Below are 20,020 nucleotides of genomic sequence, written 5' to 3' on the forward strand. Positions count from 1 at the left end.
TAACTATTATATGCAATCTATTTCTCTCTAGTATGTGAACTGTCTGTTGTTGAAAATTAAACAATAAGACAACTCTTTTGACACCAAACCTGTGCTTTATTCTTTATATACTTGAGGTGTAAAATGTAAATAAGTCACAGACTCACATCAATCATTTGTACACAATAAATGATAAAGTGCACCAACCAAAAATACAACATAAAGTGATAAAAAGCTGGCAGTTTTTGGCCGACTGGGTCACCGCTTCGTGTGGCCATTCGCTTCCGAACACACATACACGTCTCAGAGGTTCTTCCGTTTTTCGCAATCGCTGACCGCCAGCCCCTTATTTTCAACAATCTCCTTCCATGAATTGCTTGCTATTTGGTAATCTTTATAATGTCTTGACGAGACATTACAGAGGTTGTCGTACTTCCGGACCTCTTCGATGATACTCTCGTCGGCTTGGTCCATTTTTGCGTGTAGCACAACGATATTTAAAAATGGCGGTGATTTCACGATGAACCGAAAACAACAGTCTTAGCGGACCAATCACAGTCCATTTGCGTCACGTCACCACATGTTGACGTGACCCCCAGTTAAGAATCTGTGGAGGTTCACGGCAGGCTACAGCGGAGAGTCGTAAATCGGGTCTGCCTTGACGGTGTAGATCTGCCACAGGAGCATAACTCGGCCTTAAGTGTAATGCAGTAGGTTAATGCATGTGTAAAACCTGTTGTGTTTTAGTTTGTGTTATAGGTATAACTGCCAAAAGCAGTTTTTGTTTGCATTTCTGTGGTTTTAGGAGGCTGAAATATTTTTTTATTGTTTTAATACTGATGATTTTGGCATACAGCTCATGAAAACCCAAAATTTGTATCTAAAAAAAATAGCATACCATGAAAAGGTAGTACTCTAAACTAGCTACTAACCCAGGGGTCGGCAACCTTTAACACCTAAAGAGGCATTTCGACCTGGTTTCCATTGAAAAGACAACACTGGGAGGCTCACACACTTTGCAATCTCAAATTAAGATGTTAGCCAAAGCTCGGGAATCAGTCAGGCTCACTTTCTTCTTTTTATTCACAGAACACTAACGCAGGTCATTATTTCACCAGCTATGTAAAGTCACGGTGTCACATAAGTGACACCGTGACTTTACATAGTTGGTGAAATAATGACCTATGTGTGTTTTCTTTTTACAAACATAGTGAGCCTGACTTGTTCTGCTCACTACAGCAATGCTAAATTCCTTTGATAAATCTCATAATTAAATACTGGTGTTTTATTTTAAAAACTGAGCCGCATGAGAGGCCGCGGGTTGTTGACTCCTGTATTGACCTAACTGTCTGAATTAACTAATTAACTCTAAACACCTGCAAAAGATTTGTGAGGCTGTTGAAAATTCCCATCCTGGTTCATTCCTCAAAACCGGATTCAGCAAGAGTAATTTTGCCCTGTCATACTGAAAAAATGCATTTTTAATATTTCATATTCCATTTAGTCCAAAACTTATTTGTCATGACCATACCATTTATCTAGCAGTTGGGGAAAAATACTTGGATAAAAAGAATAAACTGTAAAACTGATGGAGTAGAGAGATTGAAACAATGACATTTTGCTTCTCTACTCGTCGCATTTTCCGTGTTCTGAATCTTCCCCCTCAATGGGCTGAATTCTAAATCGAATGAAATCGTGACCCTGCCGACGTCATCCTCCAGCTGGGGACGCTAAAGCGCTATAATGACAGGCGGGGCTAAACAGCAGATTAAAAGACTACCGGTAATATCTTGTCATCTGTGCTTTGCCTAATTGTTGTATATAGTTGAATCGTCTCAAAATATGATTCTAATTCACATAATAATGCTATTTATTTATTTTTTTAATGCTGTCACAGGCACTTTAAGGCCGCTATCGAAGCATCCTGGGCCTCCATAACATCTCAGTATTGCCTCCATGCCACGCCGCATTGAAGCAGTCATTTCCGCCAAAAGATTACCGACGAGGTATTGAGTGCATAACTGAACATAATTACGCATTTGAAGGTTGACTTTTTTTTTTTTTAATTAAAAACACTTTTTTTAATTGGTCGGATGAAATATGCTAATTTTTTTAAATAGGGATTTTTTGTTTTCCTTTACTTTTTCACCAAAATCATCAATATTAAAACAATAAAAGGCTTGAAATACAGTTGTGTCTAATAAATCTAAAATATATGAGAGTCTAACGTTTATCGGTACATTACAGAAAATAATTAACTTTATCACAATATGCACATTTTTTAAGAAGGGCCTGTGTATGAACTTTTTCCCCCCAGCTGACCACCAGAGGTAAACTTTAAAAAGTTTTAATAGCTCTTTGAAAAAAGACAAAATTACACAAAACGTTCAGAAAGAGGTTTGGAACATTTGGAGTTTTTTGTGTTGCTTTTCAAACATGGTGGACGAAAAGCTTCACTTCTTACTTCCTGAAATGCTACCATGTCTGCATCTCCAACAATTTGGTGATGGTGGGAAATGGGTTGTCGCCTTTGTAGATATATTTATTTATTCCCACACATTTGTTTATTCATATGATTGTACATATTCATTCATTGCTAGTATATTGCTGACATCTGTGAACTGTGTGATTGTTTTTTCTTGTTAAGAGGCAAGAGGTCTGGGAGCCTTCATTCCTCACCAAGGTTATCAAGATAAGAATTGTTTTTCCCTAGCTGTTGGGCTGGCACTAAATTGCCGATTTGCAAAGCCATAATATAAAGTGTATCATTCGGAAGGTCAGGGACGGAATCTTCTTGAAGGCACCTAGGGCATTCCTTGGCCAGCAAGTTTTTAATTGTTCTTTTCTTAATACATGATGCTTAAGTAATTATGAGAGGTGGGTAGTAGCCAATGTTCCCTCTAATTTTTCCTGTGTCTGAGCAGACACACAAGCTCCCTGAGCGCACTGCAGACCACGGTAAGCAACGTCAGATGTGTACCAAGTGCCCACAAACCAGTAACACGCCTGTTCAAAACCTTGGATCATAGCAAATTACATGGGTTATTAAAAGAATGAAATTACTGCAGCAATTTGCATTAGTTTACTTTTAATATAAGTGATTTGGCCCACTTAAAATGAAAAAGACACAAATCTCGTTGTTCATCACAATTTTGCTTCTCAAGTCCTCAGACAGTTCTTTGGTCTTCTTTCTTTTCTCAATGCTCAATGTGGTACACATAAGGACACGGGACTGAGGTTGAGTCAACTTTAATCCATTTTAAATGGCTGCAAGTGTGATTTAGTTATTGCCACCACCTGTTATTTGCCACAGGTAAGTAACAGGTGCTGTTAATTACACAAATTAGAGAAACATCACATGATTTTTTTTTCATGATTTTTGAAACTTTGTGTAAAATGATAATCACTTATTATTTTTTTTTTTAATTCTCTTTTGTGTTTTTTCATTGCAAGCAAAATAAATGAAGATGTTACTACCAAAGCATTTGTAATTGCAATGGGATAGGCTCCAGCACCTCCGCGACCCTCGTGACGAAAAGCGGCATGGAAAATGAATGAATAAATGAAATTGAGCATTATCTAATCCAGGGGTGGGCAAACCGGTCCTCGAGGGCCGCAGTGGGTCCTGGTCTTTGTTCAAACTTATTCAGCACAGACAGTTTAGCCAATGAGGTATCAGTGGAAACAAGAAGCACCTGACTGAAATCTACTGATTACACTTGTTAGAAACCGGATTGGTGAAAGGCTGTCCTCATGATGGGTATGAACAAAAACCCGCACCCACTGCGGCCCTTTGTGGAATAGTTTGCCCACCCCTGATCTAATCTGACAGAATTGCAGGGGTGCAATACTTTTGGCCAGCAGTTTAGGTGAAAAATTGTCGCCTTTTGTATGGGCTTAATAAATAACAACAAATAGAAGTATTTACTTAAAGTGGAATAATCTGACACATTAATCTGTTAACAAGTCTTTAACACTCAAAGCAAGATGGAGAAAATTATTTGACTAGATTTAAGAAAAATAATCTGATTAAGAAATCATAAATTTGCAGTGCAGATGAAGAGGAGGCCCTCTACTGCCGTTTCTACCATTTTCCAACGTGAAAATCAACAGCAAATGGCAAAATTTCCAACGTGAAAATCAACAGCAAATGGCAAAATTATTTGCAGTAAATTTGAATGGGAACTCACTGTCATATTAGCTTGCTAGCCTACATCGGTTTTGAATTTGAAGAAGGGTTCGGTGAATACACATGTGAAACTCGTGGGGTTCGGTACCTTTACCAAGGTTAAGAACCACTGCGCTAGTGCTAACAGGGGAATGAAGTACTTCAGGCTATCGGCCGAGGAATTAAATGGATTGGATCTTGTATGCGTAATTCCTGTCTCTATCTCCATGAAGTTGCCCCCTCATCAGAAGCAAATTTATAGAAAAATTCTCATTCATTTTGTGCTAGGTTTGTGCTGGGAAAAAAAAACTCTGTTGTGAGTCATTAACAATTCTTTTAAAGGTGAATCAGAGGTCAGACAGACCCTGTGGTTTTTGTGGTATTCGGTGGGAGGTTGTTTCTGACCAACAGTCAGTTACAGGCGGTCTGTCAATCTCATCTCTATTGTAAAACTCATTCATTCTCGTCATTGAAAATTCCATTGGTATTGCAAGGCGACTCACTCCAGAACGTAACGGTAAAAAGCGTCATTTGTAGATTACTATGCAAACAGCAGTTGCTTCTTGGAGGACGGGAAATGACAGTTGTGGCTTTGTAGCAGATGGGGACGCCCCAGCTCACAATTGTCTCCCACTCTTATGATTTATAGGCAGTGTTGTGGCTTATGAAGAGTGATTTTATTTTATCACTAGCTGTATGTTGGCCCGGCCAGTGTTGTTTTCTTCAACAATGACGATAACCAAAATATTTCGTCGATGAACAATTTTTCATGATGATGACGACACAGTGACGAGGTAAAAACGTGGCTTGGGAGCAGTGTTGTTAATAACGGCGTTAGAGTATAACGGAGTTACTATTGCCGTTATTTTTTTCAGAAGTGAGCTATGTTACCGCTAAGGTGCGCACGCGCGCACAAACTCAGCGCACAAGAAAATCAATGCAGCGCACAAAATAAAATTCAACAGAAACGGATTGTAGTGTCACTAGGACTACTTCGGTGCCACAGCACGACACTCCTATTGGTGCGTTCGATACAGCAACGCGCCGCTCCCATTGGTGCGTTCCATTCGCTAACATGACACTCTTATTGGTGTGTTCAATAAGGCAACGCGACTTCCCCATTGGTGGGTTACTACACCACGATTGTATGCAGTTGTAAGGTGCATGACCTGGGCGGGTGTGGAGAAAAATAAAGTGTGAAACGTGAGCTAGACTCCTGTGCTAATTCACAGAAGCAACATTCCGCTGCCAATTTTTGCAAGCGCTACAGTATTAATTAATATCTAATTTGGGGCTGCAGCTTTCGATTATTTTAGTAGTCGATTAATCGATGGACAAGTTAGAAGAATCGAGTAATCGGATAAGGAACATGAAAAATTAAGATACCTGAGAGGAGCCACAAACGGTATAAAAAATAAATAAATGAGGATCTATGTACAGTACAAAAACAATAACAATTGGCTAACTTACATAGCAAAAGTCCGCTAGCTTAACTGCTGAAAATGCTAAGGTTTTTTTTTTTTTTTTTTTTTTTTACAGTGCTCTTGACAAATGGTTCAGACACATACTCCCACAAAAACACTACCAATGCAGATTCTTGACTCTTGACAAGGTGATGATGCTGGAACTTTTGTTTGGTGCTGTTCCAGTGAGATTTACAAAGATGACTGCCTGAAGAAAACATCAAAATTCCCTCAGTACTTGATGACATGGGGCTGCATGTCAGGCAAAGGCACTGGGGAGATGGCTGTGGTTAAATCTTCAATAAATGCACTAGTTTACATCGAAATTTTAGACAGCTTTCTTATCCCTTCAATTGAAAACATGTTTGTCATTTTCCAAGATGACAACGCATCATGCCACAGAGCTAAAACTGTTAAAGCATTCCCAGGAGAAAGACTCATTCAGTCAATGTCTTGGCCTGCAAATAGCCCAGATCTCAGCCCTATTGAAAACCTGTGGTGGAAATTGAAAAAAATGGTCCACAGCAAGGCTCCGACCTGCAAGAATGATCTGGCAGCTGCAATCAAAGAGAGTTGGCACCAAATGGATGAAGAATATTTATCAAGTCCATGCCTCAGAGACTGCAAGCTGTCATAAAAGCCAGAGGTGGTGCTACTAAATACCACAGATGTGTTTTGATTGTTATTTCTTTGTTTGTTTCTGACAATTCCATCTTATTTTCCTCAGAATGGAGTGATTCCATAAATATGTTTCCCTGCACTTGCTCTATAAAAGTAACATTTACTGACCACCACAATGTTTTTTATTCATTTCTTTTAGTGTTTCTGAATGCTAAAGAGTTGCACTTTTGAACTAATTCATTATTCTTTCAAGCTTTTTAACTGAGTTTGTTTTACATGATAAAATGTCTGAGTGAGTGCTCGTCAAAGACTGGTAAAACTTTTTGCTAGGGGTTGTATATGTGAAATTACAGACTCAGCGGCGTTAGCACATGTACAGAGAATTAAATGCGAAATTGTGGACTTGCCACCGTTAGTAAACAGCCGCCATCTTAAAGCAGTAGAATTCTCAGAAAGTCTCTTGTAGCGAAATTTCCTAGCGAACCTAAGTAACTTTTATCTAACATACTCCTAAATCGGCAAAATCTTGACTTGCATCTATCTTTAAATGATGAAACAGTTTTAAAACTTTCACATGTCGAAAGTAGACAGAAGGGAACTAATGCAATAACCGGAGCAATTTTAACAACTTTAACGGTTGATTCACATCATTAAATAACTTCCAAACATAGCAAAGGTTACAATCTAGTTATCACACTATCCGCAATACCCCTGTGTCTAGTTATGTTTAGGTTACAGATTAGGCTAGGGCCTCTTGTCCCTAAAATCCTATGAGCTTCACATAATGTGACCTGTTTTTTTAGGGGGAATGGAAAAAAACAACAGTTCAATTCAATCAGTTAATATGAACATATTTGATGTGAAAGACGTTATAGAATGGATCATGTAATAACATGTAAAACATGAAAAGCAATGCCAGTTACTTTGCCAAGTAACCAATTACTCTGACGTAACTGAGTGACTAGATCAATTAATTTTTGGGAGAAGTAATTTGTAACTGTAATGAATTACTTTTTTAAAGTACAGATCTGACGAGACGACAACAAGATGAAAATGCGACATAGTTTCTGTAATATGTTCACAATGCGTGACATTTTCATATTGCACGTGGAGTACGTCAGCTTGCATCAGAGCAGTGTTTGAGTCGTGTCACTCATGTGAGATGTGCTACGCCTCTCTCTTCTCACCGGAGTTTAGGATGTGTCTAAAGCTAGGCTGTGCTCCATCTTCCTTGTTTGGAAACACGGTGAAATTTGTTTTCTTATCTTGGTAAGAGAAAATATGCAATGCTGCTCTCGCCTTTTAAGGTCTGTGGTCAGTGATCATCAGACACTAAATGTTCTTCCTAGCGCTAATGTAGCATTTGAATTCGCGTTGGCATTAGCTTCAGAATTGCCAGTGCCCTTTTTAAAACATTGGACAGTCTAAAGCAGAGGCACTTGGCTTTTCGGGTAAGTAAGTCTAGAGGAGAGCCAGTTGGCGATATGGCATTTAGCTAATAGCCCACTTCAGCTGTTTTGTTGGGCAAATGAGCAATTACTGGGAAATACTGATTGCTTGCAACTTCTGGCTAGACTGAGGCCATGTCTCCATGTAGCAGCAGGGTGTTTGGCAAAAATAACTTTTTCTACGGTTGGGCCTATCCTGCACACGCACATTTAAACGAGGGTTCTTAAAAACTGTGTCCAAAGTGAAGATGTGTGAATTCTGCATTTGTGGCACCATCATGTGGACACTGATAAACGAAGATTTAACTGTGAAACGTCACTGATTGCGACAAATTTTGTTCTTACGTCACAAAAGAGACCAATGTTTGCATCTGGAGTAAATAAGGCAGATGCTTTTTGCTTTAATTTATATATGGCGGAAAACACTCAGGTGACTTGAAGTTCCGCTCTGAGACAACCAATTTGGCCAAATTGTCCAATATGCACGTGTGATACATCATTGGAAAGCTTAAAAATGTCAATTTTCTGGGGGAAGAAATTTTTGAACAGGAGGGCATAAAAAAAAGGGTTAGGGTTTAAAAAATTAAACAGCAAAACCCTAACTGGAGGTGAGAACACATGAGAGCAGAATTAAAGACCTAAAGATTTTAACGAGATATTATCGCTTTCTTACCTCTTTTCAATCAAAAAACTTCATGTATCACTGAGTGTCAAGACATAGCTGTGAGTGGCCACAGCCGAATTTTGGTGGTTTTTATGGGTGAAACATGGTAGTATAAAAAGGGTCGCGATGCAGAAATTGCAGACATCAAGGAGTGGTCGAGATTTTCATTTTCATATATTTACCCTTTTAAACGTTTTTTTTTTCAATCATTTTTCTTTGTTTGGATCGATTAATTATCATCTGAAATATTGGGGAAAATGCGACAGTAATGAAAAAAATACAATTAAGCGATAGTTATGAGGTAGATATCCGTGACTTTTTTTACAGACCCCAATTTTTTCATTGTGACGTAATTCTTTAAAAAGTTTGAAATATGTGAGTGAATAATTTTTTGAAGTCGTTTTTTTTTTTAAACTAAACATTAGACATCGATTAATGATTCTAATTGAAAATGACAGACATTTCGATTAATAAATTTGATTACTTACCTTCTTTTTGTGGCTAGGTTGAAACAAAAGCAGTTGCGCGACGTCTGTAAACGGGGGTTTCCAGGGTAAAACGGACAAATTGAAAATAGTTCGGAGACTTAATGCGCCATTAATCTGCTATGGCAGCATATAGACAGATTGTTTTATCAAACACAACAGTTCTTTTGGCTTAAAATACAGCAGTTTCTTTTAAAGAGGGGTGCAAGAGCAGAAACTGCTTTTTCAGCCTTGTCTGCGTTTTCCGCATTCTAGATAGACTCTAAGAATAGTAACAACAAAAAAATCTTCCCAGTGTTGAATGCTCGGTCAACATTTTTTTTTTTTACATACAGTTCGTAGCTTCCAGGTGAGTATAATTGAAAATGATGTACTGTTTTTTTTTCCCAACTGATGTAAGTTGGCGTTGTCCTTTTACACACTACAATATGTGCTAGTCTCTCTATGTTCATTCGAAATTGTTGGAAACCTTTATTTTTGGACTAAAACTTTTGAAACAAAAATATTTTGAGTAAGTGTCGACTAAAACTAGACAAAATTTGTATGGGATTTCGTCAAATAAAACTAAACAAATACGAACAGATTTTGAAATGACTAAAATATGACTAAGACTAATAAGTATTTTCGTCCAAAAGACTAAAACAAAAATTAAAAGGGCTGCCAAAAACATGTATTAATATCATGCAATATTAATACATGCATTAGTATTAATATGTAAGGCTACAAAAATGAATCATTACAAAAATAAGACATTATTCATCATTTATGGTGTCAGCAGGACAATTAATTCACTCTGTGAGCCAATGACAAATTCTTAGCCACAGAGATGGGCTTTCTATGCACTGCCCCACCACAAGCTACCCTAGGTTTAGTGTACAGCCCAACATGTTCTGACCCGATTGAGATGGGAGAAAGGAATGTCCACGAGTAAATGTGAGCAAGTATGAACATGTGATCTGAATCACATGGAAATAGGAGGGAAATATTTTTTGTGCATTTTAAGAAATTCTTGGTTACATTAGCTGGAAATTGGAATGTGTATAACTGTGAGTCTTTTTGCAAAGGGATGGATAAATTGGATATTTGACAACATTTTGTCTATTGAAAATCATATTATAACTTCATTTTTTTGAGTGTTCATTCCAATATAAATTGAAGCCGAATACAACATAAAATCAAACTGGGATGTTCATACAAGTAACATTCGATTTTACATTTGACACATTTGGATTCATAGCTTTAATTGGTTCGCAACAACATTTACAGAAATATAAGGATATATTATTATATTCCTTTTTACATTTTGTATATAAAAAAATACATAAATGTGTGGACAAATATTCGGAATTTTCCAGATCGTGAGCAACAGTGACACTAATCTATCGATTTGCCAGGGGCAGCACTAGGTTTTGAGCAGGTGGTGGGTAGACCTCCATGACGTTGGCCCCCTATCAAATGCAAATTAATGTAAAAATGCTGTTAACTGTTTGTGCTAAGTTTGTGCTGTAAAAAAGTTTTGTTTGTGCTGCTATCGTTTTTGAGGTATTAATTTCGAGTAATGGCGTCACGTAGCCCCACATCTACGGCGGAACTGAACCGCAATGGTGTCATTCGTTTGGGCTAGGTTTGTGCTGAAAAAAAATCCGTTTGTGCTGCAATTGTTTTATAGATATTGAGAGATTAATTTTGAGTGATGACGTCAATAATAGCCCCTCCGTCTCGGCTAACGGAGTGTACCAACTCTCTCAATAACAGAGGGATGTTCCAACAACTAGAGCAAATGGAGCACAGACGAATGACACCGTTTCGGGTCTATTTTGCTGTAAATGGGGGCTGCGAGTCACGTCATCACTCGAAATTAATATCTCAAAAACAATAGCAGCACAAACGAACATTTTTACAGCACAAACCAAACATAAGCGATTAACACAATTGTTACCCATGTTGACCAAAATGGGCCGCTGGTTGACCTCAGATTGACCTATATTTGACCTATAAAAATGGTTAATATCTCAAAACGAAAAGCAGCACAAATGAAACTTTTTACAGCACCAGAGGTGGGTAGTAACGTGTTACATGTACTCCGTTACATTTACTTGAGTAACTTTTTGAGAAAAATGTACTTCTAAGAGTAGTTTTACTAAACTATACTTTTTACTTTGTGTATATATGTATTATGTAATGGGTTATTATACAGTATCATCATAACAATGTCCATATAGATAATGTTGTGTTGTCTGAAAACAAAAATACGATTGTGTTTAAAAAAAAAAAAAAAAAAAAAATCTTAAGCAGTTACTCATAATCTTACTCATTACTTGAGTATTCTTTGCAACTAATACTTTTCTGCTTGTACTTTAGGACATTTTTTGGACGACTACTTTTACTTTTATTTGAGTAATATTATTTTGAAATAATGCTACTCTTACTTGAGTAAAATCTTTGTCTACTCTACAGACCTCTGTACAGAACAAACAAGCACAAACGTAGCACAAACGTATGACATGATTTTTATATAAATTTGCATCTGATGGGGGGACAACTTCACCGAGGTCTACCTAACCCCCGCTCAAAACCTAGTGATACCCCTGGCAATACTATAGATTAGAATCACTGTTGCTCACAATCTGGAAAATTTAGAACATCTTGGCCATACATTTGGAGGTGGTAGGCATAAGAAGATTTTAATGTACAGAACAAACAAGCACAAACGTAGCACAAACGTATGACATGATTTTTATATAAATTTGCATCTGATGGGGGGACAACTTCACCGAGGTCTACCTAACCCCCGCTCAAAACCTAGTGATACCCCTGGCAATACTATAGATTAGAATCACTGTTGCTCACAATCTGGAAAATTTAGAACATCTTGGCCATACATTTGGAGGTGGTAGGCATAAGCAGATTTTAATGGGGGGCCAAGGGGGCCAGGCCCCCCATGGTGGCCGAAAAGTGTCATTGCATGAAATTGACTTTCCTATATATATATATATATATATATATATATATATATATATATATATATATATATATATATATGTATATATATATATGTATGTATATATATAAAAGTTCTAAAGAAATAAAACTGCAACAAAAATGAATAATTGAACCAATTTTTTTTTATTTTTTATAATGGATCAAAATTTATTTATTTATTTATTTATTTATTTATTTATTTATTTATTTATTTATTTATTTTTTAAAACCTGTCCTGTTCAGCTGTTTGACACAGAGAATGGAAGTCTAAGTGCCCGGATTCTGAACAGTTTTAATGTTTCACATTGAGAGTCTGACATACTCCCATTGTGATCATTCAAAATATCTTTTTATTATGACAAAGCAGCGAACATAAGGGATTATGGGGGGACAGAAGAAAAGAAATACAAGAGAAGAAGGAAAAGAAACACATACACAAACAACAACAAGAAATGCATTGATCATCTAAACTAGTTACTAATATGCTGGTGCTATCGTCAGCGAGATGTATTTCCGGTTTACACCATGCGGGGGCCTATTGGCCAGTGAAAGAGGAGAATGGGGGTGGGGGTGTCTATAAGCCTATAAATTAAGTGATTGAAAGGGGTAGAGTGTACACAAATCAGTTCTGTGATCTAGAACCCAGTAATCGTGTGAATCTCTTATGAGTGTAAGCCCGTTGGCGACCAACCCTACGCCGCCGCATCGCCAATCCCGGCACCGGGACCCCCAACCCGAGCATGCCCTACCACATCCAGCAGCACGCAGGCCCCACCGGGCGCGCGACAGCCACGTAGACGGACGGAGAAGCCGCGCGGGCGCCAACCCAGGGCCACGGCCCCCACCCAGCCAGCCCGGGGAGGGAGGGCGGGTGGGAGGGCTGGGGGGCCATGCGCAGCCCATCCCTCCTCCTGCAGCCCAGCAAAGGAGCCATCGTCCCCCCCCCCCCGGGCCACCCGCGCACCCATCAACCGGCCTTCAGGGATGGCAGGAGGGGACGCATCACCAACCCCACGCCTACACCCACCCCCGCCCGCCCACCCGGGCCACGAGCCGCAGCCCCCCAACCGGCACGGCACGCCACGGGACCCCCAGCGGTCCACCAAGCCCCAGGCAAGGCAGGGTCCCCCGCCGGTGCAGGCGACACCCCGCTGATACGCCGGCGCCCAGCCAGCGACCCGCGACGGAGCGCAGGGCGGATGCCCAGCCAGAGAAGAGAGGGGAAGGCGGAGGCAGGAGAACGCCCAGGAACTGCCACGGGGTGATGCAAGATCAGAGACCCGACCCCCCAACCTACTCCCGCGGCCAGCAGCCGAGGCAGAGGGGAGGCTGTCAAAATTAACGCGTTAACGCGCGGTAATTAATTTTTTTAATGGCTCACGTTAAAATATTTGACGCATTTAACGCACATGTCCCGCTCAGACAGTATTCTGCCTTTTGGTAAGTTTTACAGCAAGGCTTTTTCTGCTGTCTAACAGCGAACTCTTGTGGTCGCTTTGCGACATGGTTTATTCTTTTCTTGCCTGTTCAATATGGCTGCACAACGTCTCTGTTGTGCTTATATGATCCTTGGACAAGATTTGTCTGTAAGTATGGTTGTTGTAAAGAATGTACATATTATGTTAATTAGCGAAATGTTATATTTTTTTGTATGAGACGCTTTTTGTTTATGTTTACCTGTATAGTGTGCTAAGCTAACGTTGTTGCTAATGCAATGCTTGTGTACTTTTTTTTTTTTTTTGTAGTTTTAGGACGGTCTAAAGAGGACAATGGTTTGAGGCCATTTTATTAATAAATCAGATGAAAAAGGAAGAAGTCTGATTATTAAGGCGTCGTTCACTAGCTGTCTAGCTTTGGAAAAAGTAGACGCTTCGGCGTGAGGACAGCATAGACAGATTTAAATGACAGTAGAGTGAAATGCCCACTACAGTCCTTATGTACCGTATGGTGAATGTATATCTCCATCTTGTGTCTTATCTTTCCATTCCAACAATTTATTTTACAGAATATATATATAATTCACAGAAAAATATGGCATATTTTATAGATGGTTTGAATTGCGATTAATTGTGATTAATTACGATTAATTAATTTTTAGGCTGTAATTAACTCGATTAAAAATTTTAATCGTTTGACAGCCCTAATATATATATATATATATCAAAAAAATAAGTTGCTTAAATATATATATTATATATATATCAAAAAAATAAGTTGCTTAAATATATATATTATATATAATATATATATTTAAGCAACTTATTTTTTTGATTGAATAATAAAGACAAAAACGCCTTAGTCAAAATATGGCCCAAACAAAAATCAACATTACTCCAATCAAAAAAGTTGCTTCAATCAAAAACAACTTGATTCCCAAAAAAAAAAAAAAAAAAAAATTTAATCAATTAGAAAAAATAGGCTTTCACATGCATTTTTTAGTTTCAAATTTATTTTCACATTCAAACACTTTTTTTTTTTTTGATTGAAGCAAATTTTTTTGATTGAAAATATATATTTTGATTGAAGCAACTTTTTTTTTTTTTTTTTTTTTTTACTGAGGCAATTTTTTTGATTGGATAATAAAGACACAAATCTACCTCCATATGGCTCCGCCCAGGGGATACAATTTTTGACTGGAGTAACTACTTTGGCACGACAATATGGCGTATCATATTCAATGGTTGACGATCTTGGCGAAAAGTATTGCCTAAGCAGCCTGATTCAGAATTCCCCTCAAGAATGATGGGAAACAAAAAACGCTTATTGTCAACTTATTATTATAAATAGTATTGTAAGTTAATTTTATTGCTGACACTGCGTTTCGGGGTCATCAACATGTTGTGCCCCCCCTGCCCCAAAAGTCAAACTCCGCCTATGGTGGTAGGTTGACCCCAGGACATTGAGCACACTCACCAAAGACTGAAAATATACTATTATTATTGTTGTTTCAGTATGTTATTAATCAAATACAGTGCAACCATAAAAATAAGATTGCACGGTTATAATATATTAAAATAGTGACGGCAAAATGAAGCTTTCTAAAGCTCTGAACCACTTGGATTAAAAAAAAAAAAAAAAAAAAAAAAAAACTTCAGTACATGAAGCTTGTGACCTCTTCTGGCAAAAACAAAAACTGCACAGGCTCTTAAAGATGTCCTTTTAATTTGATGCGCACACAAAATCTGATTTTGATGTGCTATTTACAAAAAAAGGTTAACGAATTAATAATAATATTACATTTTATTTATGGAGCGCTTTTACCAATGCTCAAAGACGCTTTACAGTTGTTACAAGGAAAAGCAGCAAACAACATGAGCAGAAAAAAACAAGAAAGAAAAGAATTATAAATCAAAAGCTAGTTTAAAACGGTGAGTTTTCAACATTTTTTTAAATGTAGAAAGGTCTGAACAGGTGCGGATGGGTTTAGGGAGCGAGTGAGAATGACTAAACAAGACTTATGAATGTGTGCTTTGTGTTATTAATGAGAGCGATATGGTTGAAAAGTTTGTGTGTGTGCTTGTGTAAATATGGCCAATTTATTGATAATGTCTATTGCTATTATTATTATTGTTGAGTTTGTTATTCTAATACATTGCAACCATAAAAATATATTTAAAAATAGTGATAGCAAAATGAAGCTTTTGTAAAGCTCTGAACCACTTGGATTTAAACAAACAAACAAAAAAGTTTCTAAAATGCGTTTAGTACATGAAGCATGGGACCTCTTCTGGCAAAAGCTAAAACTGCACAAAGACTTCCTTTTAATTTGATGCACACACAAATTCTGATTTTGATGTGTTATTTACAAATAAATATTAATGAATTACCAATAAAGAGTCATGAATGTGTGCTTTGTGTTATTAATGACAGATATGGTTAAAAACATAAGTTAGGGTGTGCTTGTGTAAATACAGTCCTTTCCAAATGTATTGGCACTCCTGCAATTCTGTCAGATAATGCTTCATTTATCCCAGAAAATGATTGCAATTACAAATGCCTTGGTATCTTCATTCATTTTGCTTGCAATGAAAAAACACAAAAGACAATCATTATCATTTTATACAAAACTCCCAAAATGGGCCGGACAAAAGTATTGTCACCCTTTGATGGTAATAACTAATTCACACTTGCAGCCAGTTAAAATGGATTAAAGTTGACTCAAACTCTGTCCTGTGTCCTTGTGTGTACCACATTGAGCATGGAGAAAAGAAAGAAGACCAAATAACTGTCTGACTCTATGGTAGCATACCCAGGAAGACCCCACTTCTAACCTAGAGACATAAAAATGCCAGGCTGGAGTTTGCAAAAATTTACCTGAGAAAGCCAAAAACGTTTTGCAAGAATGATCTCTGGTCAGATGACACAAAAGTAGAGCTTTTTGGGAAAAGGCATCAAGAGAGTTTACAGGAAAAATAATGAGGCCTTCAAAGAAAAGAACACGGTCCCCACAGTCAGACATGGCGGATGTTCCCTGATGTTTTGGGGTTGCTTTGCTAATTCTGGCACTGGACTGCTTGACCGGGTGCATATCATTATGAAGTCTGAAGACTACCAACAAATTTTGCAGCACAATGTAGAAAGCTGGGTCTCCCTCAGAGGTCATTGATCTTCCAGCAGGACAATGACCTAAAAAACACATGAAAAAGCACTAGGAAATGGTTTGAGAGAAAGCACTGGAGACTCCTAAAATGGCCAGCAATGAGTCCAGACCTGAATCCCATAGAACACCTGTGGAGAGATCTCAAAATGGCACCCTGCAAATTAGAGACCTGGAGCAGTCGGCCAAAAAAGAATAGTCTAAAATCATTGCATTGTAAGAAACTCATTGATGGATACCCAAAGCGGTTGTTCGCAGTTATTTTGTCTAAAGGTTGTGGCACCAAGTATTAGGCTGAGGGTGCTAATACTTTTGTCCGGCCCATTTTTGGAGTTTTGCGTAAAATGATAATGATTCACCCCCCATTCTCTTTTGTGTTTTTTCATTGCAAGCAAAATACTTATTACCAATGCATTTGTAATTGCAAATATTTTTGGGAAAAATTGAGCATTATCTGACAGAATTGCAGGGGTGACAATACTTTTGGCCAGCAATGTATACTGGACTGTCTCAGAAAATTAGAATACACAATATTCTAATTTTTTGAGACAGTCCAGTATAGTACACAAATGCTGTATTATTTTACAGAACACGAGGCATAGATTTACCCTTTGTCAATCCTGAGTGTTCATATAATGGCACAAACTGTACATTGGTTGAGATATGGCTGGACCCTGAAGCCAGCCTACCACATGCTCTAACCATGGTTCAGCACAACGTCTACCACAGTGGCCCAAATCTCAGTATAGTTCTTCTTCCTCCTCGTGTTCCTGCTCTTCTCTGTCCTCCTTCTGCTCCTCTCAGTCTTCTTCCTCGTTGTTCTCCTCCTGCTCCAATTTGTCCTCCCCCCTCCTCCCCTTACTCTTACACTTGTCTGGTTGCTCTCTTCAAGGTTCTCCATTGTTCACCAAACACAGAGGAGGTATAAGGCACTTACTGTAAATGCTGCAGTCCTAAATTGTAATAAATTGCTCATCGAGAAAAAGTGTAAAATGAATAAAAACAGAAATACACTTTACAGGCTCAAGTAACACTCCAAAGTAGACATGTGCCGATTACCTATTTCAAGGTATAGGCCCTGGTATGAAAACGTCAAGGGTTTTCCGACATACCGTTGCTAAGGTATTAGCCATTTTTTATGTCCCAAAAATGCAAGGAGAAATACCTCACTTGCAGCTGCATGGCTCAACCCTCCCCCACCGGTTGTTGGTCAGGGAGTCAGCTGTGCTACACGATGGCTGGAGGACATGAAACTCCTGAACTGCCCCCCCCATCGAAGAAAATGAAATTGCTGGTATAGGAATACTTCTGCTACAGAAAAGTTACAGATGGCCGCGGCTTAGAGGAGGAGGGCCAACTGACATGTAAAACATGTTTGCAGAGTGTGGCTGCTAACGGAGCAATACCTCCAATCTGATTTCGCATTTATATAAAATTGAAGGTTAGTAAACACTGTCATGAATGTTGCCCACCAGCTGTCTTTCTAGCATTGGTAAACGTTTTTTTTTCTCTATAGGAAAAGAGAAAAAAAACTTTTTTTCTACACACACTTGAGAAAGTGTGTGTGTATAATGTAAAAGTGAAACGAGCCATACACACATGCTTTTTATGGAAAATAATTCAATTATTTTTGTTCTGATGGTAATAATGTGGCTATGGGTTTAGGCTCACATAAAGCACTTCATTGATTTAAATCTTAATTAGAATTTTTTTTTTTTTTTTTTTTTTTACATTTATTTAAACATTATACTTGTGTTCTAATTTGTCTATATGTTTTGAAAGGTAAAAATCCTATTCAATGGATTTAAAAAAAAAAAAAAAGTTTTTAACCCAGATATTTCAAAGTAATACTGTGATACCATGAAACCGTGATGTTTTGGTTTAGGGTTATCATACCATCAGAATACTGTACCGGCACATGCCTACTCCAAAGTTGATTTTTTTTTTTTCTTCTAAATTGTATTTACCTAATGCCATGCATGGCGATACACTTCCAAAAGCGTATCGCACGAATGCTATTTTTAAATCGTACATTGCCATCTTAACCTGGAAGTGGGTCAACATACACACGGCCTCGCATATTCATGTTATTACTGCTTGTTTTCTGCCGGTAATCTTTCAAAAAAGAACATGCCGAGTAAATTCTGCTGCTATGGAACTTGTAGAAAGGACTCTAGATATTACGACATATGATGGATGTTTTCTTCATACGTTTCCCGAAGCCAAAAAAGAGGGGAAAAATGTGAAGAATGGATCAACTTGTGCGAATGTAAAAAGACCAGTTTAAGGCCAGCAAGGCAAAACCATTCACCTTCTATGCAGTAAACATTTTCTTGGATGCTAGGGTCCTACAGAGGACGAAGAGTTAAGCCGTTTTGATATTTTTGCTTATTTTCTAACGTGGTGTTTTGCCATGCTGCTTGTCTTACAATGAATGACAATTTTAATTTTTTTCAGGTATCTGACTGCCACTATTGTTACCTTTTCTGTTGTAAAAATTTTTTTTTAGTAAGGGGGAAGTATAAATAAATTCTAGATTTGTTATTAATGAATAAATTAAGTTGGCTGTCACTCAGTAGCATTTGCGATCGCTACACAAAAATAGCAATGTAAATTACCCCCAAGAACAGTCAGAGACGTAAGACAACCAGAGGATATAAGGTGGTAAAGAATAGATTGTTGAAACAGGAGAATGTCATTGTCAGTGGTGAAAGTCAATACACACAAGAAAAAGGTGTCGATAGAACACCTACCTCTGGATCAGGTCGGCTCTTTTTCAGCCCTCCATACTCAAGCCATCTCTTTAACTAAACATTTGTATGTTCTTCCACATCTTTACCAGTGAATTTGGCACCAGGGACATCATTTTGGACAGAATTGGTAGGTTTATTTATCACATCTCGTTTGTATACTATTGACATGCATTTACTATTAAACGGGAGGTTGACCCGCCTAGCAACAATTGCTAACGTCATGAATATTCATGAGCAAAAGTGACGTGTTGCTTGCGGTATGCCATTCATATAAACTTAGAACACTGGTTATGAATGGTCTTCTGCCTCAAGTCTGGAGCTCATGGACAATACCTGTATCTCTGTTCTTTTGGAAAATTCACACACGCACAAGCCATCCAAAAGATGCCAAATAGAATGTAAAAAACAAAACAAAACAGAAAACAAACATACCTAAATGGTGCTGAATGTCCAACTTTTATTGAAATCGAAACGAAGCAGTATAAAATGCTGTCACAAATTATTTGCAGTAATAGGTCTGACTGACTGAAAATACAGCATTACTAAAAGAAAGGCTAGGTGCATCCATCAGAACAAGTAGGTGGTCGAGTCGACTCTTAACAGTTTCTGCGAAAGTGACGATTGCATAGTGTACATTTGTGTCCAGAAAGATTTTTAGTGTAGTCAACCATGGTGTTAAAAAAAAAAAGACAGGTTGTGCACACATCATCATCACATAAGCAATTCCAATGGCTTTGCAGAATACTAAGCCAGTGATATAATTTTACCCTGCCTTTTACCTAAGTGGAAAAAGTGATGAAATGATGATTAAGACATCAAATAAAAAACAAAAAATACATTTTAACCATGACCTTTATAGG

This window comes from Corythoichthys intestinalis, chromosome 9, assembly GCF_030265065.1.
Source record: "Corythoichthys intestinalis isolate RoL2023-P3 chromosome 9, ASM3026506v1, whole genome shotgun sequence".
NCBI classification, from domain to species: Eukaryota; Metazoa; Chordata; class Actinopteri; order Syngnathiformes; family Syngnathidae; genus Corythoichthys; species Corythoichthys intestinalis.